Below are 26,125 nucleotides of genomic sequence, written 5' to 3' on the forward strand. Positions count from 1 at the left end.
GCCTAGTGATAAAGCTAGGTAAGTTCAAATTTGTTTCTGCATTTTTGAACCTATTCCATAAACTATCCATTTAGATCCTATTGAATGCATGAAGATGTAAGAAAAACACACTGCCCTGGAGAAGAGAAACACTCAGGTTGACTAAGCCAGGTAACTTCATTCATTCAATGAGAATGTATTGGGCCCTCTTTGTCAATTTCAATAGTCCTTTGATGATGATCAGCATTTGTGGTTCTCGTTGGGGTGGGGATAAAAAACAGATAACTATCTTATTATAACTGAGTAAAAATGACATTAAGATTTGCACAGACTGCTAATGAAGCCCAGGAAAGGGGCAAAACAATAGTTTAGGTCTGGGATTATGGGGGAGGTAAGATGACTCCTGAAACGACTGCCAAAAGCAACAGCAGGTGAGGCTTGTTAGGGAGAGAACAGAGCAGAGCACACAGAGATGCAGTAAAACAAGCAGGAGACCACAAACAAACAATATGCCCATTGTTCCCAGAGACTGGCAGGTTGTAGCAGAGAAAAGGCCAGCAAGAGGCAGGTGAGCACAACTCTAAGCCAATGGCCCTGATGGAGAGTTTGCATTCTCTTCAGAGCTATGAAAAACCACTGAAAGATTTCAAGCCAAAGATTAAAAAAAAAAAAAGCATGACAGTATAAAACAATGCCTCGTTTACAGATTGTGGCAGACATTTTAACAGTTTATCTTTTTTCTTCTCCTTCTGACTCCACAGAAAAATTATTATTCTCTGCCTCCTTGGGTTTAATAAACCTGCAATGCTTTGAAGAATGAAATCTAATTGTCTTTGGGGGGGGGGGTGGAAGGACTTAATTGCTACTGGTTGTACCTCTTTTCTTCAGTCATTTCTCTATATGGGTCATATGGAGACAGCTGGTCCAGATGTTCCCAGATTCCCAGGGAGATTTTGGCTGGTACCGAAGTACAACTTTGCTTATGTTGACTAATGTGTCCTTTTGAAGAAATAGGGTTTTAGGATTGTTAACAAGGTACTATCTCTAATTTGAAGCTTGTAACTTGTTCAGCCAAGTGGAACATCTTCCCTTTTTGAATTGACTACCTGTCTAAATTTTCTTGGCCTGGTAAATGAAATCATCTCTTCCAAAGTTTGGAAGTGCCAATTGACGAGGCTTTTAATTACTTTTGTACTTGTACTTAGTGTATGCTTTTAGAGAATTGGAGGTGCAGAGTACAACGAAGTTGATATGCATTTATTCAGTGGGACATCTGTTTTTTACAATCTTTTAAAAAGAAATAAGTTATTTTCCCAAAGTGAGTACTGTACCTATTTGTGCATTTTAGTCTTTGTACTTTGGGGCAGCGGCTTGCTTACTGTATGCCTATCACCAATTTATCTCTAAATCATAGGCCAGTAAGTGAGGACTCTTCTTTCTCTACAATCGAACTAAGTATCTCCTTACAAAATAGGAAAATATTGATTAGCCATTCACTTGGAAAGCATTTAAGCCTTCTTTATCAGCAAAGATTTCATAGTAGTATCATAAAAGGGAAATACTTGTGCTTATAAAATCATATAATTTATCTGATTTAAAATTTTACTTGCAATAAGTCTCAGAGAAGGAACCCAGCCCCCATATGCCTATAATATGCAAATAAAAAAAAACATCAGCAGTAAAAGAGATGCTTCCTGAAATGACAAGATGATAATTTGCCTGTAAAATCAGGTGATTGTAGCCAATCCTTTGAGATTTGGCCAGGGTGTTCTCATGGGTAACCAGCCTAGCCCTGTCAAATTGCATGAAAATTAGAAGACAAATGAAGATGTTAGAAGATTATTTCCAAACAAACCAGTGGGATGGAAATTATTAGAATAATAGCTAGTTTTATTTAAAATACATTTCCCTCTGTCACAACTGCTTCAAGCATGCACTTTTACACTGTTTGATTTGAATCTTCTTTCAGAAATACTTCCCAGAGTTTTCTTTTCTTTTTTTTTGTGGTTTCTTTTTTTATAAAGGGGAAAAACCCCAAACAAGAGTACTTTAAACAAATCAGAACCTCACCATGAAACCAATGCAGGTAGCTGAGGGGAACATCTCATTTTCTATTTTTTTATACGAGCGAAAGAAAGGAAATCTAATTCTCACTTTTTCATCTGATAACTGACATCTCAGTAGAGTTAAATCCTCAGGATACCAGGGTGTGTTATGGTGAAATGTTTTACACATGGCTTAACCATTTGGACAATCAGAGACAGCAAATATACCACAGACTCTATTTCTTTTCCAGAAGTAGCTAACTATTGACCAGTATTCAGCCACACCTGATTCAGCTGCCAAACAGGAAACAAGGATGCCCCAGTTCACTGATTTAAACTGTGCTTCTTTTGGCACCAGAATGGCATGTCCCCTCTGAGTATACCCAGGTTACCAAGGCAGCAATGGGTGGGGTGCCAACAAGTGCCAGATATGCATGTGTAAGGACAGAAGGAAAGGGTTACTCTGTGAGGTGTTGGGCAGGAACCCTAGAGGAATTTCTGCCTTTAAAATTTGGAGTAGAAAAAAGTTTCACAACATTTCGGTTACCCACAAGGCACTTACCCTGATCAGCAAGGCTCATTGATGGAAAGACACAACTATAAGGCCCACACTAGTTAGTGTAATTCTCAAGTAAAATCACAATTTCAGTCAGCCATGGTAGCCCAGAAATATATCCTGTAACACCCAATCAACTGAGACTTAGGAACATAGCGTGGGTGGAGAGACCCTTCAGGCCATGAAGAATCATAATAAATGACCTTTTTCTGTGTGGTCATTATGTACCAGACATGGCTGTAAGTACTTTGAGGACATTACCTCATTCAATCTTCACAGAAACCCTCTAAGGTGTTATTATCATTTGTCCTGTTGTACATGTGCAGAAAAGGAGGCATAAAAAAGGAAAGAAACTCACTCAGACTGATGCAAATAATAAGGAGAGAAGCTGTAATATAAATCTATCATCTTAGCCAGAATATTTCATCATAATGCAGGGAAATCCCTATTTATAATTTCAAAAGGAAACAAAAGTGTATACACACATATATTCAGAAGATACTGGCTGAGAGTGTAGAAAATGATGGATGTAAAATGAATGCCAAGACATTCATGTGTGCCTGAACACTGGTGGCTTATGATTATAGCCCCAGCTCCTCAAGAGGCTGAGATTTGAGGATTGTCGTTTGAAGCCAGGCCAAGCAAAGAAGTCATAAGACTCTTACATTCAATTCAGTAGCCTAGAGCAGGAAGCAAAAGTGTGGCTCAAGTGGTAGGAAGCCAGCTGGGAGGTCTGAATTTAAGTCTTCATACCAATGCACAAATGTAAAACAAAAAGCAAGCAAAAGAGAAGAATTATGTATTTGGAGGGGGGGTATATAGAACAGATTAGAAATCTCTGAATAAGTGAGGTCCATGCTGTTTGTTGTTTGTAGTGACAAGCAGTCTGACCTGAAGCTCTACAATAAACAAAAAGTACACTTGGACATGATAAATTATACAGGACTCTAGACATTATACAGGGAGACCGAAGGAGTTTATTCTTAGGAGAAGATCACAAAGGCTAAATGGCTATGCATATGATCATATAGAATGGTATTTATTGAAATGAATTTCAAAGGATCAAGAGGGTTTCTTTTGCATATTTTGCTTTTCATTTTCTTTTTTTTGTTTGTTTTTCCTTTGTCACTGTTTTTTATTTCTGTAACTTTTGTCTTATATTCATGTGTTTTGGGGAGGGTAAGGGGGAGCACAGAAATGATGGGACAAAAGGTGAACAAATGGAGCAGTGATACTCACCAGACACTATGTTGAAAATGAACTAGACAACTTGGGAAGGGGGGGATATCAGGAGAGAAAAACTTGGGGAAAAGGAAGGAAGAAGTGACACTATTCAAAATGAAATGTACTCATTACCTGACTCATGTAACCATTCCCCTCTGTACATCACCTTTATGAAAACAATAAGAAAGAAGAAAAATACAAGAATAAAGATAATTTCAGAAGTAAAAAGTAGAATACAAGAATATAAATAAATGCTGAAATTAAAAACAAAATGTGCTGTGATCTTGGAAAGGCTGACTAGAAGAGAAGAAAACAGGCATTTATTCATTAATCAAAGAAGTATATGCCAGGTATCAAGTAGGAAAGACAGGCCATTGGCTGAGTTAGGGTATATACAATGAATGAGGAAGAGATGAGATCTTCCAGGAAACTACCTGTTTTGAAGGAAACATACACATACAGCATGCATCATCATATTAAAGAAGTGGTATTTGGTGGGGGGTGGGGTGGATTAGCGATACACAGGCTACAAGTGTTGCACAGTGATTGGGGATCTGACACAGTGGTTTGGTGGGGAAGGGGCTTTTAAGAAGGTGTAAGCCCTCCCTCATAAGGAATAATTAGCACAGGTTTAGGCAAGTCACAGAAGAGGATCACAAGAGCCCAACAGCTATACTCTTATGATCACATAAGATGATGCTAAGTGAAATGAACTCCATGTTATGGAAACGATGGTTATATCACTGTTGTAACTGCTTTCAACGTGCTATGTGTAACCGTAGCTTCTATTATTGATGATCTTCCTGTATCACCTTCTTGTGGTCTCTGTATCTTATCTGAGTATATTGGAAACCATGTATACTGGTATTAGAACTAGGAAATTGAAAGGGAATACCAAAATCGAGAGACACAGGGTAAAAAAGACAAACAACTCCAACAGCAATACTTGCAAAACTGTTTGGTGTAAATGAACTGAACTACTCATGGGGGGGAAAGGGAAAGGGGGAGGTGGGAGGGGGGAATGAGGGACGAGGTAACAAACAGTACAAGAAATGTAATCCAAGGCCTAATGTATGAAACTGTAACCTCTCTGTACATCAGTTTGACAATAAAAATTTTTAAAAAAAGAAAAGAAATCTAACTCAAAAAAAAAAAAAAGAAGGTGTAAGCCTTTACAGGAGTCAAGAAGTAAGAGGCAGGTTTCATCAGGAAGATGGCTTCATGAGACAGATACAATGGCCAGAAGAGATGTTACAGACAAAAACTGACAAATAGAAGGAGGATGACATTTTGAAGAGCTGCAGATACAGCATACCCCATATGGTTGTGAAACCATGGGCCTTAGATGCTGAAAGAGGACCAAGCATAGTGGTGCATGCCCATATTCCAACAACTCAGGAAGCACACATAGAAGAATCACAACTTGAGGTTGACCCACGCGAAAGCAAGACGTTCTACCTCAAAAAACAGACTAAACAAATCAAATGTAACAAAACAAAATGATAATCTGATGTATGGTTGAAGTGATTCATGGCTGAGTTTAATCCCCTATGCTGCCTAGAAAGAAAAGGGATGGGATGGTAGGGAGATAGAAGTAAAGGGGAAGAAGAAAGGGAGGAAGGGTGAGGGAAAGGATTTTAACACATTTAAAAGAGAGGAGAGTTCAACTTTTGTCCTTGAGAAATCCCCATGGAGAAAAAAGGAGAATGATATAGGTAGCCAGACCGAAGACCTGAACATGGTTCAGAAAGTGATTACACAGATCTGGGATATATCCAAGGTGTAATGAGCAAACACAAAGTCTCTCCAGTGTCAAGTAAAGATGCCAACGTGATGACAATGGTCACAGCTTTAGAATGTACAAATGTAGCTTCCCTCCATGTGTTTTCTCTCTCCTAATCTCTGGCCCATTGTTGGTCTCCATATTCTAGGATTCCAGTACATAAATACTGAGGAGATGGCAAGGACAATGAAGAAAGAGGAGAAAATAAACAAAACAAGTCTGATAACCCTTTTGCTAATGTCACTAGAAAATGAAAGTTAAAACTAGGATTTCATATATAGTACAAACACACAGGTGTGTGTCTGAATTTTTTTTTTAAATTTTATATCATCTCTTAAACAAAATGATCTTTCTTTGCCACACTGAGACACAGAAGTGTTAGAATCTTTGGTGGGTAGCATTGTTTTATCCTTTGAAATATGGTCACATGTTGACTTTTAGAGGAACACAAAACAAATGAATAGAATTAAGTATGTGTGGTTATGGATGTATAATGTCAGAGTGTGGCAAAGGCTGAGGGAGCTGCAGCTTAGAAGGGCACGAATGGTCTACTTACTTTTTTGCCTACCCTAAGAATTAGGTTCACATTGTATTTCTCCTTTATGGACTAAGAGGAAATTTTTGTTCCTTAGTTTTTTATAATCTTAGGCTACAAACAAAGGCACCAACCACTGGGAAATGTACTTTTGTTAGAGCCCAAGACAAAATAAGAGTGTTCTTGAGTTTTGTAATTTTTATATTAGAATTTTTCTATTAGCTTTCAGTCTAACACAAAAAAGTTCAATACAAATTGGAGGCCTATTAACTATTTTAGGCAAGATCCTAACATTTTTTTTCTTTAGGACATGATTGACAATATGGCTCATTACTTTCTGTAATGTGAAAATCTGTTCTTCAATGTGTTTCTAACCATTTAAAGACCCCAAAAAGAGTTGTTTTAATGTCTGAAGCCAAATCCTGATTTTCTTCATGAGTTCCAAAAATCTCCTGGCAAATCTGAGTATGGCCAATTGCCAAACTACTAAAAGTGGATCATACAAGTTACTTCTCATCTAAAGTTACTAGTAGGAGATGACCAAATTGCAGCTCTGTTGCATCTTTCCAGAAGGTATGGATTTATATTTGATTATAAAGGTCAAAGAAGTCCTTTTATTTATTACAGATAGTGTCATCATACACAAAGTATGCTAGTTGGAAAAGAAGATGAAGGCAACAGAAGAACAGAATACACCAGGAAGTATGCTTTAAGTTCCCTAGGCATTTTTCAGTTAATCAGGGTGACAATTATGATTAATCTTGAAAGTTCTCAAGGTTAAAGCCAGAACCACCTGAGCAACACAATAAGAAAAGTATTATTAGATGTGTCCTACAATAGGATTTAAATGAAATATCCATGAGTAAATACTAGTATAAATATCTGCATAAATAAGTAAATAAATATAACTCAATAATATATAAGGAGCAACTCATAGAGAATTCTAAATATTTTATGTATATATTCTGCCTTCAAGGAAGTAGGCCATAAGTCTCTGAGACTCAAGGGTGGGTTGTTCTTAGTAACATCATTACAAGGAGAAAAATGGGAAAATAAAGAAAAATAATAATACTCTCATATTGAAAAAGGCTTTTTCCAAAACATGTGAACCTCAGATTAAGGTTAATAACTTCACCAGTAAATCCTATGTATAGTTCAATGAGAAATGGCACTTTCTCTCTATAAATATCCTCCCCCAAATAGAAATTCCCACTGTTATTCATCAAAGAGACATCAGAAAATCCTAGTTTAGGGACATATCACAAAGAACATACACAGTGTTTCTGCAAGCTGTCAACTTCATCAAAAACGAGGAAAATCTGAGAAACTGCTGCAGCCCAGAGAAATCTACAGAGTCATGACAGTTAGATAGATGTACTGTGATATCCTGATAGGACTCTGGAATTGAAAAGGCTCATCATGTAAAACTAAGGATATATGAACAAGTATAGACTTCAATTAATAATAATATACTAATATTGGTGTTTTAATTGTAATAAAACAAGTACATATAAGGTGCTGTTGAAAATAGAAATTAAACATGGCAAACATGAAAATTCTTTATACCATATTCATATTTTAAGTCACAACTCATTTTAAAACAGTTCATTTTCAAAAGCCAAAGAGTGAGGAAAGGAGGAATGAGTTAAGATATTGGGGTTGTCAGAGCATATACTGCTTTAAATGGCAACTCCTTTGTATAACTAAAGATAATAAAAAAAAAATTAAAGCCAAGAATAATGACAAATTTAATTGAACCTGGTATGAGTAAATAATAAATTTTAATCTTACTGATATAAGCTAATATTTAATCTCCTAAATCAAATATTCCTCATACTAACCTTTGTGACTTACAATTTCTTTAATAATTAGGAAATAATGCATCATATTATACACACAATTAATGCCTAATTCGAATTTTGGGGGCTTGTTTAGCATATGAAGAAAAGCTTACCAAAAACTAGAAAATAACAGTGTCTCTAAGGATGCATCTTTCAAGAGTCCTGAAAAAAAGAACAGTGTTCAAAGATAAAGGGGCCCCTAAACCAACCAGAAAAAATGGGTAACTTTTTGCCAAATTGGAAATATATTTTATATTGCATTCATAAGACTGAATTAGGATGATGTACTTTGTGACCAGCTTAAGTTATATGATTAAAACTTCATGTATATTATTCTCTCTTTTTTTTTTTTTTTTTGCCAGTCCGGGGGCCTTGGACTGGGGACCTGAGCACTGTCCATGGCTTCTTTTGCTCAAGGATAGCACTCTGCCACTTGAGCCACAGCGCCACTTCTGGCTGTTTTCTATATATGTGGTGCTGGGGAATTGAACCCAGGGCTTCATGTATATGAGGCAAGCACTCTTGCCACTAGGCCATATCCCCAGCCCTATTATTCTCTTTTAATTAAAGGAAGTAGAACTGTAGCTCAAATGGTAGAGCAATAGTCTTGAGCATAAAAGCTCAGGGACAGCACCCAGGTTCTGAGCTCAAGCTTCTGGACCAGCACAATTAATTAATTTATTAAAAGATGTTATATATTCATAGTTTTTGATCCTTAAAAGCAATGGGCATTTGTCCTTTCCTATTTGGCATCTGGACCTCGGCAAGTCATACCACATACAATGCTTATTCTTTCCATTAGAACACTGAAGCTTATATTCTGTCAGTGTAGGTGCTCAGATTACTGCTCAGATGGACAGCTATAATGACCCAGCCTCTTCCTAGAAAAATTCCATCCATGACTACATAGCTTCCTTCTTTAACAATCACTGTCCTCCAGTCACATTGTATTTAACAAGCTGTGAATTTCCCCTTTCCCTTGTCACTCTTCTGAGTCCTTTCGGGTCTGTCCATAGCTCAGAAATGGGCCTGACTCTCCAGCTGATTGCTGAATGAGGCTGGGTCAAGTGCACTTATTACTTCTTTATTTTGGGGCCATTCAGGCTTTTTTTGGGTGCAGATCAAGAGGTTATGCGAAATCTCTAAAATAGGTTCCCTATTTTACCTTCAAAACCAGTTGGCGGATATAAATACTTCATTATCTGTGATTACTATGAATGGGGTTAAGGCATTATTACTTGCTTGTGAATATCATCATGGGCTTCCTGGAAGCTTTGAATATTCGTGTATCACAGACCTCCTGTGATGATGACACAGCCAGAGGTACCCACAGAATAGCAGAACTTCCAGCTTTGTTCTATTCTAAAAACAAATCTCACAGTCTTTGTTCTTGTCACATAGCCATAAAACCATAACTGAGCATAATGGTAGGATGAAAATGCTCTTTAATGTTATTATTTGATTTTCCTAAAATTTTCTGGACATCTTTCTCATGAGACATTACTGCCTCATAATAAATAAGAAAGTTATGCAAAATTAACCAACTAATAAGAAGATTATAAAACTCAGGCGTAAAAACGCATCTAATCTTTATAGAAACAGTCGTGTTATAAGTTTTCACTTATAAGTTGTAAAAACATCGCCAGAACAAAATAATGCAGAAAATAGATTTTCTTGAAATCCTCTTAAAGTCTTTTTATTTATCCACGTGTTTCAGCTCTATTAAATACACTGAATAAGATATAGACATTTAGACATTAAAGTTTTCAGGAAAAAAAAATACAACAATGTTAAAAACATAAAAGGAATTCACAAATCTCCAAGAAAAAAAAATCAAGGATTAAATACTAGCTACATTTCCTTCCTCCCTTCTGCCCTCCCTCCCTCCCTCTCTCCTTCCTTCCTTCATTCCTTCCTTCTTTCCTTCCTTCCTTCCTTCCTTCCTTCCTTCCTTCCTTCCTTCCTTCCCTCCTTCTCTCCTTCCCTCCCACCCTCCCTCTCTCCTTCCTTCCTTCCTTTCTTTCTCTCTCTCTCTCTTTCTTTCTCTCTCTCTTCTTTCTCTCTCTCTTTCTCTCTCTTTCTTTCTTTCTTTTTTCTCTTTCTTTCCTTTCTTTCTTTCTTTCTTTCTTTCTTTTTTTTCTCTTTCTTTCTCTCTCTCTCTCTCTCTTTCTCTCTTTCTCTCTTTCCTTCCTTCCTTCCTTCCTTCCTTCTTCCTTTCCTTCCTTCCTTCCTTCTTCCTTTCTTTCTTTCTTTCTTTCTTTCTTTCTTTCTTTCTTTCTTTCTTCTTTCTTTCTTTCTTTCTTTCCTGGTTCTAGGGCTTGAATTCTTGGCCCAAACAGCATCTTTGAGCATCTTTTGTTCAAGGCTAGTTGGATATAAGACTGTCATGTACTTTCTTTACCACGCTGGTTTCAAACCATGATTCTCAGATCTCAGCCTCCTGAGTAGCCAATAGTGCCCAGCTTTGCTAAATTACTTTCTGAACTAACTCAGTGATGCTTTTTTAAATCTGTAATTGAGGAAGATGAATAACATTGATCTTAGAAAGTTTATCTTCAGTGGACTTAGATTAAATAATACAATTAAAAGCTGCAGAATTTGTAGATCATGGTAAGAAATACATATTAATCAAGTAGACATGTTAGGAACAGAATAGATTAGCCAACATTAGAATGGAATAAATTAAAAAAGAAAAAGGAATGCAATACAAAATCTCAACTTTTTGTTCCTTACATGAAAACTGGTACTGTTTTGCCAACTAATTCATGTCCTTTTTAAAGAAAGAAATACACGCTCATTGTTCATATGTGCCATAACATGTATCATATATAAAACAAGTATTTGCTTCTCTGTGAAATATTTTGGTTTGAGATATTTTTAAGGTAATGCAAGAATGAAAGAGATTTTTTCCTTTGACAGACATAAAGGTTCCTAAACACATCATTTCAACGACGGAAAGCACATTTGCAAAAGGCACTCAGGAGCTCAGTTTGAGAAGACGAAAGACTGATGTGCTAGTTGCTTCCTGAATACTGTACTCAGCAGTTTTAGAGCACTTAACAGTGATGAATTGGCATGAAAAATCAGGTACTGAAAAGCCATTTCCTTGGAAATGAAACTTTATTATTTTCATTATTTTTTCTTTTGCCTGTCTTTATGGACACTGTGCAGAAGCCAAGGATACAGAAGAGAGGAAGACATTTGCAACTCAGATGACCCAAAGGAGACACTCATGATGAGGCTGAGTGAAAATAGATTTGGGGAGAGGAGGGGGAAAAATGGTTATAGTCCTCAAAATTCTTTTTGATGTATTATTGCTCTCAGAGCTGTGGATTTTCTTGAGGTAAAGCTGTTTGATGCAGATGGACTCATCTGTCAATCAAACATCTTTTATTTAGAGCCAATTCAAACATTTAACAATTTCAGTATTTGGAATAAAATCTCTAGTGCCAATAAAATAGCCAAGGCAAGCAGAAGGTCAAAAGAATATAGCAAAATGGGAAAATATACTAAGCCTTATGTCTTATATTCCAGGATAGACTCCTTTTTGGTTTCATGTATTTGTTTTCACTAAAGGATGGTACTCAGGTTCTCAGGCAAGCTAAGTATACACTATATTGGTGAGTTTCACTGCCAACCCCTAGGTAGTTATTTTGTTGGGTTGTTATTTAGGGCTTTTCTGTATTTTTATTTTGTTGCTTTGCTTTGTTCCACTACTCCAAATGGACTTGTCATTGAGTGAAAATAAATATTAACCCTATCACTTCTTACTGAAGATCTAATTTTCCCTGGCTTCATATTTGTAATGAATTTCAGAAATTCCAATATTTTAGGTCAGTATTTTGTCAGTATTTTATTTCTAGATTAATTGTTCTAATCATTGTCATGGTTCTAAGGTCCTCATCAATTCAACGTGTTTGAATGATTCAAGAAGATTTGCTTCTAAGATTCAAGATTCCATAAGAGTTACAGAAGGTGGATATCCTCCTTTACTACTCTTAACCTACAATTCACAGAAGACTCGGGATTCAAAGATCTAATGTTATATTAGATAAGGAGAGGGCTCAAAGCAAGAGAGGGTGTTATGCTTTTAACTTAAAAACAGTAACTTGGAGCCAGGCTCAGTGGCTTATGCTTATACCTAGCTACTCAGGAAGCTGAGATCTGATGATCCCAGTTCCAAGCTAGCCTGCACAATCAGCAAAGTATGCTTATTAGCAATTAAGCACTTCTTCCAAAAACATAGTCCGGAAGTGGATCTGTGGCTCAAGTGGTACACCTTAAGAGCTCAGAGAAAGTACCTAGTTCCTGAGTTCAAGATTGGCACAAAAAACAGCAAGCCAAACAAATGAACAAAAATTCCAGTAACCTGAAAGACAACTTCCTCCCACTAAAGAACATATTTGTTTTTGTTTTTGTTGCCAGTCCCGGGGCATGGACTCAGGGCCTGAGCACTGTTGCTGGCTTCTTTTTGCTCAAGGCTAGCATTCTATCTCTTGAGCCACAGCACCACTTCTGGCTTTTTCTACGTATGTGGTGCTGCGGAATGGAACCCAGGGCTTCATGTATACAAGGCGAGTACTTTACCACTAGGCCATATTCCCAACCCCTAAAGAACATATTTGTTTTTGTAAAAACTATATCAATTCTTATTAGTCACATTTTAAGAAAATCTATTATGTGGGATTTCTTCTTATTATAAAGTAAAAATTCCACTTATAATTTTCAAGGAATTTCCAAACATGTTGACGTTCACTGAAACTTACGAGGAATGAAAGAAACAGAAGGGAATCCAACAAAATGGATGAAACATCTTAAGTGTCAAGTGCTATGCTATGACTTTTATATACCTTATTTTATTGTGTGCAATCTCAGGATAAATTTGCCTTTGATCTTAGTATGAGAGTAGGTGTGCTTCCACTGAGCTATGGAATGGTTTCTATTTAATGGATTCTGGAATTGAAACTTAAGCTTCCTGACTTAACACTGAATAATAGAAAGCTTAGGGACAACTTCATCTTCCATCTAGAATACTCTTAGACTTTATGGTCTGTTTAACTTGCTTTAGAAATTAGAGAATTGGGTGTCTCTTTTGAGATTGAGACTAAATTGATTTGAACTTCCCAATTGCATAACCAATGCAAGTCCCAGAATTCATCCCCAAAACTTCCCATAGATAATTTTCCAGGGCAGAGCTCACTGACCTCTCTTGCTAATAGGAGTTTAGCTTCTACAATTCTTCATGGTCCCCAAATTACCCCTGATTTATGCACCACCAACATCAACAATTCCAAAACCCTCTTGATATTTGAAGTAAGATTATAAACATTAATGGTGGGTTTTGCCCCTGTCCTCAGTGAGAAATGATTTATGAAGCGAGTACATATTTCCTATCCTATCCTTACATTCTCTTTCCTGTTCCTTATTTCTAATCTCTCTTCCTTATCCCCACATTTCTAGTTGTTTAGGGAGCAATAATTTTTCCCTTTTATGCAGGGTATCTTTTACACACAGTGCACCTGTTGAAGCCAAATTCTCAACGACTTGTTTACATTATTCCAGTGGTATATTCAAAATGTCCCTTTCAGCAAAGAGCTCTTCACTATATGAAGACGATTTGAAAGACAATATTTTTTGTCCCATTATATATGCATTTGAACGGAAATGTCACCCTTATTTCCCTGAGTCCTTCCCCTCATCTTTCTCATTGTAAGTTTTACATATGTTTCTGTTGTCTGCCTGGGATGTGGTAAAGTTTAAACAAATACATATAGCTTTCTTTCAGCAAGCGTAGATGATTGGTACTAGTGTATTTTCATTTTGTGAATGAGGGTAGTGATGCTCATCGAGAAAACTTGTATACTCAATAAGCCAGTCATTGTACATGTGCTAAGAAAGATGAGTATTCAATTCTCAAATGCTTTGTCAAATACACATACCAACTCCTGTTCCCATCCACCACTCCACTGCAGGTTCTCATGTTCTTGCTACTGGGATAAAGGTAAGGACCAAAGCCAGTCTTCAGTGGCTCATTCCTGTAATACCTGCTACTCAGAAAGCTGAGATCTGAGGATCTTGATTCCAAGCCAGTCTGGACAGGAAACTACTCTTATCTACAATTATCTACCAAAAACCAGAAGTAGAGCTGTAGCTCAAGTGGTAGAGTGCTAGCCTTGAGGACAAAAGCTCAGGGTCAGAGCCCAGGACCTGTGTTCAAGCCCAGAACTGGCACACAAACAAACAAGGAGCTAATATTTTATATGAATAGCAAATATTTCTGATATATATTATTTTCTTCTTTATTGATACTTTCTCCCATTCTTTTTATTCCTACTGCATTGAGTATCATGGCTCCACCTCCTTAAATTCTGAACTTATAATTAATTTTTCTGTACATATTTGAATCATCTTATTGAATAGTTAATATTTAAAATGAATATGAAAGTATTAATGTCACATTCTACCCATTTCAGGATCTCATCTAATAAATTATCTTTCTTACAAAACCACAGTATTTCAGACATGAGTACTTTCCTTAAGGTGGCTTCTAATGTTCTCTTTTGAAAACAATCAGAACCAATGCATTATCTAAAAGAAACTACAGAAGAGTAACACTATTAAAAGCCTAAGAAGAATTCGTTACTTTAGAATCCAGAATTCACATCCTATTGCTAAGCAACTATCCCTTGAGAAGGACTGTGTTAAGCATTTTACCTAAAATATCTAATTCAATTCTTAAAGCAAAATGATGAGGTTGAATTTTCAGTTCTATTTTCTAGATGAGGAAGAAGAGATGAAGGAAGCAACAGAGATTTCCAGTGTCATATGACTCAAATACTCAAGAGTAAGGACACAATCCTGGTTGTCTACATCCATGGCTCACACATCATTTTCTATCAATAATTCATAGTGTTTGGCGAGCCTAGTACAGCTACATTTGTGAAAACCATCAGAGGTATGTTAAGACAGCAATGTTTTTGTTTTGTCCTAATGTCTGTCACTTAGAATGCCCTGCTAGGTGGCAGAGAATCAAACACAGTCCTATTGTGTTAATGGGGCCCTACAGAAGTAAGCTAACTGATATCAAAGAAACCAGAACACAGAAGGCCTTGGGGAAGTTGGATCACTGTTCTTCAGCAATTACTGTCAACAATTGCATGGCCAGGGTAGCCTAGTCTAAACTCAGGCACTATTCTACCTAAGGCTTTGCCTGAATGAAAATAAGACTGGAAATTCCGGGAAGAAATTAAGAATGCCAGGCACTCACAAGGCTGAGATTGGAGGATTGTGACTTAAAGCTAGCCAATTAGAAAAGTCTGTAAGATTCTATCTGCAATTAATGGAGAGGCAGTTCAAGAGGTAGAGAACCAGCCATGAGCAAGCAAGCCAAACAATAGTGTGAGGTCCTGAGATCAATCCCAGGGTCCAATGTACACACATGCACACACACATGCACACACAAACACAAATTAAGAGAACAATCCTCCTCCATTGTTATCCTTCAGGTAGGAGAACTTTGAAGAAAGTTCTCTTTTTCCAGAATCCAGTCCTAGTTTAGTGATTTGAACATTAAAGTATTCACACTGGCCTTTTCCTTCTCCTATGTCATTATCTACCTCCCTCACAGTGTTTTTGGAATCATTTCCCAAGTAAGCTCTAAGCACTTCACTTCCATTACCACACTTCCTTCTCACACTGCAATCCTCATTCTGCAGTTGAGGAGCCTAAGAGGTTAAATGACTTATCCAAGTGTTAAGACCAGATTTAAAACAGACAGTCTGGATCCAGGGTCTAGAAAGTGCCTTTCTGCACATTGAAACAAATTACTATAGAAACACAAGCTGTGATATAGAAGCCCTAGAAGAATAGAAGGAAGAATTTATTCTGCTTAGAGTTCAGGGTAGGTCAAGCCATCCAAAACCTAAAGGGTCTTTAGGGCTTTGCTATAGCAAAAGGCTACGAGGTAGGAGAGAATTCCAATATAAGATTCATCAAAGGTGCTGCAGCCATGGCAGATGGGAGTCCTGACAGAGGGTGATCATAAGATTTATGGAAGTCTGCTCATCAATGGTTGTCATATCTGTTTTATTTATTAGGTTGCTGCCTAAGAGTTTGTTTGAAGGAAATGTTTAGTGACTTAAAAAAATACATGTTTGAATCTCAACACTGGTGTTTTGTGCCTGTAATCCTAGGTATTCAGGAGCCTAAGATGTGAGGATCTCAGTTCAAAATCAACCCATGCATGAGAGTAACCTTCAATTAACCAGGAAAAAAAAACACATTAGTAGAGCTGGCTCAAATAGTAGAGTAGAAAAATGAAGAAACAACACCTACGTCCTGAGTTTAAGCCCCAGTACGGGCACAGAAGTGTGCACATACGCGCGCGCGCACACACACACACAACTATATATGTTTGCACTGACAGCATCAAACACTGTTGAGGATGTGGATGAACAGAAATTTTCACTCACTGCTGGTGAAACTGTAAAGTGGCATACACATTTTGGAAGACAGTTGGGTGGCTTCTTATAAAACAAAACATATGCTTCTCATATGATTCAGCTATTGCACTTCTTGGAATTCATTCAAGAGAATAGAAATTGTATCCACAAAAACCTGCACATAGATATTTATACAACTTTTTTTTTGTAATGGTCAAAATGTAGAAACATCCAAGTAAGAAAGTAGACAAATAAAGTATCACAATAATGGAATCTTATTTAGTGATAAGAAAAGACATATAAGATACTTAAATGCAATTTTACTAAGCCAGGGAAGCCAGTAAGAAAAGGTTATATACTATATAATTCCAACTATATGATATTGTAGAAAACGAAGAGCTGTGGTGATGATGAAAATTCTGCCTGACACAGGGCTCAGAAGGGATGGATATGCGGAGCACAGAGAAATTTTAGGATAGTGAAACAATTCTAAATGGTACATTCTGGTACTGCCCTTCTACACAATGGTTCTTATGTAGAATTTACTTCCACCTGATGAACTTTTGCCATGGCTAAGCCTTAAAGGTGGCAACAATGATGGGTATATGTCACTACACGTCAGCCCAGCAGGTGGAATTTACAACACTAAGGATGAATCCTAGTATAGATACAGATTTGGAATGATTATTATGTGTCAACTTTGGATTCAGTTGTACCAAATGTACATCTAGTTGGGGATGCTAATAATGGAGAGGGCATGGCATGTGAGGGCAAAGGGTACCTGGGAAGTCTCAGTACCTTTATTCAAATTCGCTACTCTAAAATAAAGTCTATGATCAAATCTACTATACTAAAGAATGAACTTCATTGTTGGGACTTTTGGTTATTATTATTTCTTTTGTACTGTTCCTAGGGCTTGAACTGAGGGCACAGGTGCTGTCCTTGAGCTTTTTGCTCAAAGCAAATTCTCTAAAACTTGAGGCACCGCTCCACTTTCAGCTTTTTTGGTGGCTAAGTGTAGAGAAGAATCTCATGGTGTTTCTTGCCTAGGATGGCTTCAAGCCACAATCCTCAGATATTAGCTTCTTGAGTAGCTAGGATCACAAGTATGAGCCACCCGCACCTGCCTTACTGTTTTATTGATTTTCAGACAGAGTTTCACTATGCAACTAGGCTGGTCTAGAACTGGTAATTCTCTTGCCTCAGTCCTGAGTGATGAAATCAAAAGTGTATTCTATCATGGCCAGCCTAAATAACAAATGTAGTTAGCCAGACGTGGTGGCTCATGAGTGTAATCCCCACAGTCAAGAAGCTCAATCGGGAGGATCATATGCTCAAGGCCAGTCTAGGCTGTACAGTAAAACTCTCCAAGAGAGACAGAGAGACAGAAAGAGAGAGAGAGACAGACAGACAGACAGAGACAGAAAGAGAGAGAGGCAGAGAGACAAAGAGAGAAAGAGAGAGACAGAGACAGACAGATAGACAGCAAGAGACATACTGAGACCTAAAGTATTGTTAAAACTTGGATACAAAACATGTGTGATAGAATAATAAGAGAAGTAATAAATGAGGGAGAAGGTGACAGTATTCAAAAAGAAATATTCTCATTATCTTATATAACTCTAACCTCTCTGTACATCACCTGTACAATAAAATTTAAGTTAAAAAAAGAAGAGAGTAACATTAACAACAATAATAGAAATCATTTATACTATGAGATTAGAAAGACAGAAAATGGGGTAGGGCCTTCTGTTGTTTTATACACAACACTATATTTTCTTGGCAAGTGAAAAGATATTGCCTAGACAATTTTTTTAGAGTTTAACTTGAAAAGAGAAGAACTACCCATAGAGACTAGTGTCTGAAGATGAACTAAAGTGTAACATATATGTCATAAATGAAGACATGTACAAAACCAAGCCCCAGAACCAAATGACTTTTTTCATAACAGAACAGTAAAGCATATAAATCTTCAAAGAAATAAAAAGATCCATGTCTAAAGAAAGCAAACTGCTTATTCATTCTAAGGAAATAGTGTCTAAGGTGAGCTGATCTGGAGAAATAGAATTTGGATTTCTCAGATCAATCAGAATTCCTCAGGATGGCTGCTTCTGCAAATTCAGTTAAACTCTCCCAAGTGTCAGAAACCAAGATATGTGAGAATTATTTATGTTCAAGGTGATGTTTTATAGAGACAGGGCTGTCTCCCCAAAACTTAAATCAACCTTGACAGCACTAAGTTCCACGGACACAATTCTGGAAATACTTTCAGGCAAAAGTACTTATTTGAGTACCTAAAATGCAAGTGTCAGTACCTATAGTAGGAACTAGGAATATAAAGATGAAGGACCTTAGCGCATGAAGAGGTAGGCCCTCATTCAACGTGGGAGGCATAGTAATTTCATAGGAGCAGGTTGAGAGTTCAATAGGAATGTACTACTGCATGACTCAAACTGAACCTAAGCTGTCGTCTTACCAAAAACTTTCAAAATATAATGTAGTTGAGGTAGTAGTCCTCCACAAACTGTAGCTGAAGGGTAAGATCTAGGTTGGGAAGGTATGGTTGGGAGGTAACTACATTATTCCAGGCAACCTGGTTAACGATTCACAGTGTAGCTTCCTAATCTGTACAATAACAGTAGCTCACATTTACTGGTTACTTACTAAGTGACAGGTGCTCTTCTAAACACCAACTGATTTTTTTTTTCATTTACTCTACACGTACACCCTATGAAATGAGCTCTGATTTTATGAGTGGAGAACGTGAGTCACAAGTTAGATGGTTTTCCTAAGGTTACACCCTTAGAGAATAGATAACAATCCCTAGTCTCATTTTCTACAGAGGATTAAAAAGAAGATATTGTTTGTGAAAAGGTTACTCTATACCTGACATTAATAAGCTCTTCAATGTGATAGCTGTCACTATTATCTTTAATAATTTCATAACATACATCTCCTTGACACTGTACAAACCTGGCCTGGTAACATTTGTTGAAAAATGTGAACAGATATTTAATTAAATTATTCTGCAATGATACAATCTTTGTTACTCATCCTTTTCCACACATATATTTGTTCCAAAAAATAAAATGTACAGAGTCCTTATTAAGTATGGTACTGTGTCAGGTTCTATGACATATGCAATAGAACAAAGCAGCCAAGGTGGCTGCTCTCAAGAATAGCCTGGAATAAGGTATTTTTACTAGGATGTTTCCAAGGCTGGCTTGGTCATAGAAAGTTCCTGGAATCTGGAGGATGCACAGAGAAGGCCTTGGAAAATGCCATCCATCTCCTGAATGTCTACTCTGATCCACATGAATTTTCAAACTCTCTCCAAACCCCACACTCGTAATGCCTGTTTTGAGCTAAACATAAGATTTTTTTCCAATAACTATTTTCTTATCTTGGAACTCAATCACCCGAAGGATTAAGACTCCAGTTCCTTACTTTATACTTTATCTGAACCCTCTTCTAAGCTGTCATTTGCCTTGCCATTCCCTCAGTTTCCCCATTATCAGCTTGCTATCTGCCTTTCTCTAGGACATCAAGGACTCTCCATCATGATACAGAAGTATTGGTCCTAACTCACTGAGCAGCTCAACAACAAAATTCCTGATCTCCACAATCTCATTATTTCTTCAGACAGGGCTGGATGAGAGAAGAGTTTGAGATCACGAAAAGAGACGAGGATACATTCTTGTTGGGTGTGTTTTCTCAACTAGTATGTATACCAGACAGTCACAGATACAACACTGCTGTCTTATTTATGAAAAGGCTGCCATTCCAAGTTAGAAGGAACTATGCAAAAACACTTCTAGATGAGAGGATAAGCGATTTTTACAGGAGGAGCCAAAGGTTTCAGAAAAGATCAGATTGACAGTAGGTCACTATTCAATGTACTGTTTCTCTGCTGTTACCTTGGACTGAAGGATGTGTGCCTTAACAAGACAGACATGGGTAAATTAACTAGGTAAAATACAGGGTCATAGATATGTGTGTGTGTGTGTGTGTGTGTGTGTGTGTATCCTGGGGCTGGAACTCAGTTCCTGAATGCTGTTCCTGAGCATTTTTGTTCAAGGCTAGTGCACTACCACGTATGTTACAGCTCCACTTTGAGCTTTTTGGTGGTGAACTGGAGGTAAGTTTCATGGATCTTCCTGCCCATGCTGACTCCAAACTACAGTCCTTAGATCTCTGCCTCCTCAATAGCTAGGGTTAAGGTATAAGCAACTAGCATCCTGATCCATAGATTTATTTTTCTCTTAGCACATTAGTGATCATTATCAACTGATCATCTCAAGATTTACAAATGAGAAACTCATGGGAGAAGGAGAATGAAGTTCCCTCATAATTGGGCCTGGTAGCAATTGTTTTTTGGTTTTAGAGCCCCAAAATCCCGTAAGTAAATCCTATAAAGAAAGCAATGATGAGACTTGGACATAAACAATATTCAAGAAGCTCTGTTGGCCCCCAAAATTCATGATGATTAAAGAGATGAAAGGAATTTATAATCTCTGATAAATTCATGTTGCCCTCCATAATTATTATGTTCATAAAATCTTGAGACTACTCAAAATGTCCATATATATATATTCCAGTCCTGGGGCTTGAACTCAGGGCCTAAGCACTGTCCCTAGCTTCATTTTGCTCAAGGCTAGCACTCCACCAACTTGAGCCACAGTGCCCACTTCTGGCTTTTTCTGTGTATGTGGTACTGAGGAATCGAACCTAGGGCTTCATGTATATGAGGCAAGCACTCTTGCCTCTAGGCCATATTCCCAGCCCCTGTCCTTTTCTACTATCTTGTATTTGTCATCTTTTCCATCTGAAGTATTGGGTAAATGTAAAAAGAGAATTTAAATTAATAAATATTTAATCCCTAAATGAGACCTAATTCTAGTTAAAGTCATGTCATGCTTTGTTATTTTCAGTAAGTCTTTCAGAGAATGGTGACACTTTCAAGTACACTTCACAAGGATTTTGAAGAAATCTTTGTTAAAAAAAAAAAAGAAGAAAGCACAGGTTACATATTATATATATGGATTGGTGACACTCTAACAAAAGCCAAAAGAAAGTTCCTAGTAAAAATGAGCAAAGAAGAATCATTTTCTTTTTCTTCCCACTATGATTTTTATTCATTTGAAGATAAAAGTCAAAGCATCATCTTAGAATCTTTGAGCTTCTGTTTGTCACACAAGAATTATTTCCAGACAGCACTGGAAGTTTCACATTTCCAAATTCAGGTCATACAGTGGGGACTGCAATCTAATTAGTAGATTCATTAAACAGTTTCTACCACCATCAAGTAGACCACAACTAAAATAATAAAATTGGCTTTGCATGTGTTGGAATCCCCTAACATGCAATCAAATGGGACAAATTCTAATTACACAAACAACTGCTAATTTAATAACTAAGAATCATAAAGTTGGGCACTGGTAGCTCCAGCCTGTAATCTTAGCTAATATGGAGGCTGAGATCTGAGAATTATGGTTTGATGTCTGCCCAGGCAGGCAAGTCTATAAAAACCTTATCTCCAATTAACCAGTGAAAATTCTAAAGTGGAGCTGTGGCTCATCTGATAGAACTTCAGCCTTGAGCAGACAAAGCTGAACAAGAGCACAGTAAGCTCCAGTACTGACACATACAAAAGTAAATGTTAATATTTTCACCCATCCCTGCCCCTTTACCCAACATAATACTTTGTGAATCTAATTTTAAAGCAGAGGTATACATGCTTTATTGGCTTTCTATATTTGGTAACATCATTGACCTTTCTTCCAACTTGCCTGACACCTTTGTACTCATCTCTTCAGTAGCCTTTCCAGTTCTCTGCAGTGACTGTTCTGTTACTTTACTAAGATCTCCCATCTGCTCCTCCATCTTTCTCTTTCTGAGATAGTGTTGAATTTTAATTTTCAAATAACAGAGGTTATTGGATTAAACGCCATCTACTTCTTCCATGTACTTAATCTCTGTACTATTTGTATCTATCTGTCCTTAAGGAATCCCCTGTCTCACCACAAACACTCTCAAATATTCTGATAAGTACCTGGTACTCTTCACTCCTACGGAGAGGAGTTCTTCCTCCATTCTTCCCCTCCTTTTGTGCATTCTGTCCAAATATTTGATTTAAAAAAGTGGTTTTGCAACACCTGAAATATCACTTGTTCCCAGATATTCGTTTAAACTGTTTTTCAAAATAATAAACATAACTCAAACCCTTCAAATACATTTTTGGCCTGTATTTCTAGACTTTAAGGTATTTAGACCAAGCCAATTAAGTTGCTTTTTTCTTTAGATTCCATATAACACCTTGTCTATCTGTTTAATATTCTGCCTCCTGCAATGTAATCATTTGTTCCTGTGGCTAGTCTCATCAGTCTATGAATATCTGTCTTCAAGGCAAGACTCTAATGATATTAGTCTGGATAGCTCTTATATTTAAAAAAAAAACTGTGTTCTACTGGCTCCAATATAATTCATTAAGAATGTTATTCTCAGAAATTCAGATGTTTAATCACAAAAGAGGCATCTTTGGAATTTACCTGTTGTTTCAGGTCTTGTTGCTATACTATTTGACTGTAGAAAATAAATTTTCAATAACCATTGAACATTGTAAAGGAAGTTATAATGGTGGGAACAACCCATTCCCTCAACTTGTATCTTTTTCGTAAGCAAAACCTTCCATCAGACTGTCACAAAGTAGAAGAGGAACAAGTAGCAAAGTAGTGCCAAGGCTTGTTTGGACATAGCCCAATAGTGCTCTGCAGATATGTTAAATAGAGCTGACCATCTATGATCTTCTTCTAAGTGTGGGCCCAAAGGAAGGGGTGTCTTTCACTTGCACAGAGGCTCCAACAACTCATGAAGCAGGGAAGTTTCATTTCTTATTCATTTTTCTAAAATGCGGCGGCAGCTTTCCTAACACATTTGTCCGGAGGAATACCTTTTACTAATTCACCAAGAACCCTGAGGTCCAGAATGTCCCCACAGGCTGGGAATATGGCCTAGTGGCAAGAGGGCTTGCCTCACATACATGAAGCCCTGAGTTCGATTCCCCGGCACCACATATATAGAAAACGGCCAGAAGTGGCGCTGTAGCTCAAGTGGCAGAGTGCTAGCCTTGAGCAAAAAGAAGCCAGGGACAGTGCTCAGACCCTGAGTCCAAGCCCAGGACTGGCAAAAACAAAACAAAACAAAACAGAATGGCCCCATGTACAGAGTTCACTGCAAATTCCATGTACAGTTTTTCATTCCAAGAAAACAGGAAAAGCTGCTGACATAGACTAAGCAGAGATCATAGTATTATCGTTAACTAGGAGGGTTTCTCAAGGATAGGCTTTTCACATCCAGAAGACGTCCTACATACTTAGCCCACATTGCTCTATTGTAAGTTGGTTTCTAGAGCCCATAGAAGAATTCATGAAGGAATCTGACATGAAAACAATATGGAGGGTTCAAAAGACACTGGGATTTCAAATCAAGCTACACTCTAAGTGAGTCAGCTTCCCTTAAGTAAGAAGAATGTGTTGCTGAGAAAGTTACCTTCCTCATAGACAGGTGGGGATTTAGGAAAGTGCTACCTCAAAAACACAGTTACTATTTACTCACCCAATTGGCCTAATAGTGATATAATATAATTGGGAAAACACATGGCATGCCTAGAAAGATTCAATCAGTAATAGTTTCCCCGTGATGCAAATAATAGCTACATGTATCACCTAAGTCTTTAAAGAAAATTCATTCAAGTGACTTTGGCATATCATCGCTGGTATTCTGGTTAAGTAATTATTACTAGCGTGCTATAAGATTGCCTTTAGTAGTCTTTTCTCAAATACGAAGTGGGCAGCTATCTGCTATAATTATTTTCAACAGTATCCAAAGCTCAAGCATTCACAAGGTCACATAAAACCTAAGCAACAGAATTAGAGTTGGAAACCTGATGTTTCTTACCCCTTCCCAAGAGAATAATCTATTTGTTTGATTCACATTATCTACCTTTGAGAGTAAAATATATATGTGTAGGTATGGGTATGGATGTGTAACCAAATTCTATAATTGTTGATTGTCTTGGGTTTGTTTATAGGCTGGTACCTCTCAGACAACCAGACACACAGCCAATGTTTCATCAGAATATTAGCTGTGGTCCTTAATGATGGCTGAGAGGCATTTTTGAGCTATTGTTTTAAAAGATGGAATTAAGATTTATCTGGATAGAATATTAATGAGTGTTCATGTTTGTAGTATAAGCTTTAAGGTGGAGAAGGAAATGTTAAAAAGCAAAGAAAATCTGAACTGTGATAAGTGAGAAACTGATCATCAAGTTCCCTTAGGTTCTTCTTAAGCCCAGAATTCTTAACTATTTTCCTTTTACACTTAATTGCCTTCCTTTTCTCTGAACCTGAAGACCTTGGCAATAAAGGAAGTAATTCAATAATAATGAACTAAAAGGAGTACAAGCAACAAGAGATGGAAAGTGAAGAAATAACAGACGTTAAACATTCTGTCTTGTTAGCTGATACTTTTAATAGGAGAGAGAAGTTTTATTTTCCTTTCTTCTCTTCACAGGGATTTTTTTGAATACCTCCCTGGCTTGGCCACCCACTTAGCCCACTGAAGATATAACCTGTCAGCAGTTTAAAGCACACCATTTTACAAGCCCAGAAAGACTACTATGACGAAAAATTATTCATATTTTCTAAAATGTGTGGGCACATAGGTATTACAAGTGGCAACCTTTTTATCATATAATTCCTAATCATATTTCTTCCTACTTTCCCTATAAAATTCCAAGGTATTATGACCAGAAATTAATAATATAGGTAAAAAGAACAAAGGTTATGAAATATCCAAGAGTTTTCTCTTGAAAATTATATGTAATTAATTTCATCAAAATTATAAAAATATTAATATTAAAACCAAACCTGAACTTCTGCCTAAAACAATAGCTCGATATTACCAGATAGCCTCAGAAATTTATGCAAAATCTATGATTTAAATATTTATGACCCTAATTTTATTGCAATTAATGTTTATAAATGAAGTATTGGATCCTAAGTGAAGTCAATGTGAAGGATGTCTGGTAGTGTACTTTAGACTTCTTATTACTGTTATGGCAAAGAAAAAGAGTGGTCATTGAGGTAAGATCAGCTGACCTACAATCTTATTAGAAGACAAGTAAATATTGCATGAATTTGAGGCTGGACTAGATGGAGCAAAACTTCACGTATTTTTTTAAAAAAGGAAAGTCTAAAAGATGGAACTCTGCATGGTTACATAGGAAGAACTATCTATTCACTAACGAAGTAAGACATCTTGCATTTCCTCTGAATACTTATTCATTGGATTAGTTATTTTGAAAAATACATATACATAATACAACTATGAGCATATAGGTGAATATTATGTTCATGTATATATCGCTTCATTCTGTAAAGGATGTATATCTAACAGAACAAAACACAATAAGCTAGTTATGAATTCTTGACTTACATAGGAACAACCAAACTGTAATTTGCTGTATTAAATCTTGCAGTAATTAAATACTAAGAAAGACATACGACAAAGGAATGTGGGGGCCTTCAGGAAGGAAAAGTGACCTCAATAATGACTCAGAGTACTATAACCACGGTTTCACTGTGTTTTGCCTCCTTCGGGGTCAGTTTTCAGCATCACTAGGACAATTTTGGAAGAGCATTTAGGCAACTGTATCTCAGTA

The 26,125-nt window shown here is 37.0% G+C and overlaps 1 protein-coding gene and 1 long non-coding RNA gene across 5 annotated transcripts in view; both read right to left on the reverse strand.

Moving 5' to 3' along the window:
• Positions 1 to 26,125, reverse strand: part of Pde4d (phosphodiesterase 4D) — a 1,139,603-nt gene that overhangs the window by 483,018 nt on the left and 630,460 nt on the right. The gene's annotated exons all lie outside the window — the stretch shown is intronic.
• Positions 650 to 25,073, reverse strand: LOC125367635. The gene is made up of 4 exons (XR_007214115.1): positions 25,064 to 25,073; positions 17,309 to 17,319; positions 13,164 to 13,171; positions 650 to 856 (listed from the first exon to the last, which is right to left on the reverse strand). It is a non-coding gene; the product is annotated as an uncharacterized LOC125367635 (long non-coding RNA).

This window comes from Perognathus longimembris, chromosome 19 (genome assembly GCF_023159225.1).
Source record: "Perognathus longimembris pacificus isolate PPM17 chromosome 19, ASM2315922v1, whole genome shotgun sequence".
NCBI classification, from domain to species: domain Eukaryota; kingdom Metazoa; phylum Chordata; class Mammalia; order Rodentia; family Heteromyidae; genus Perognathus; species Perognathus longimembris.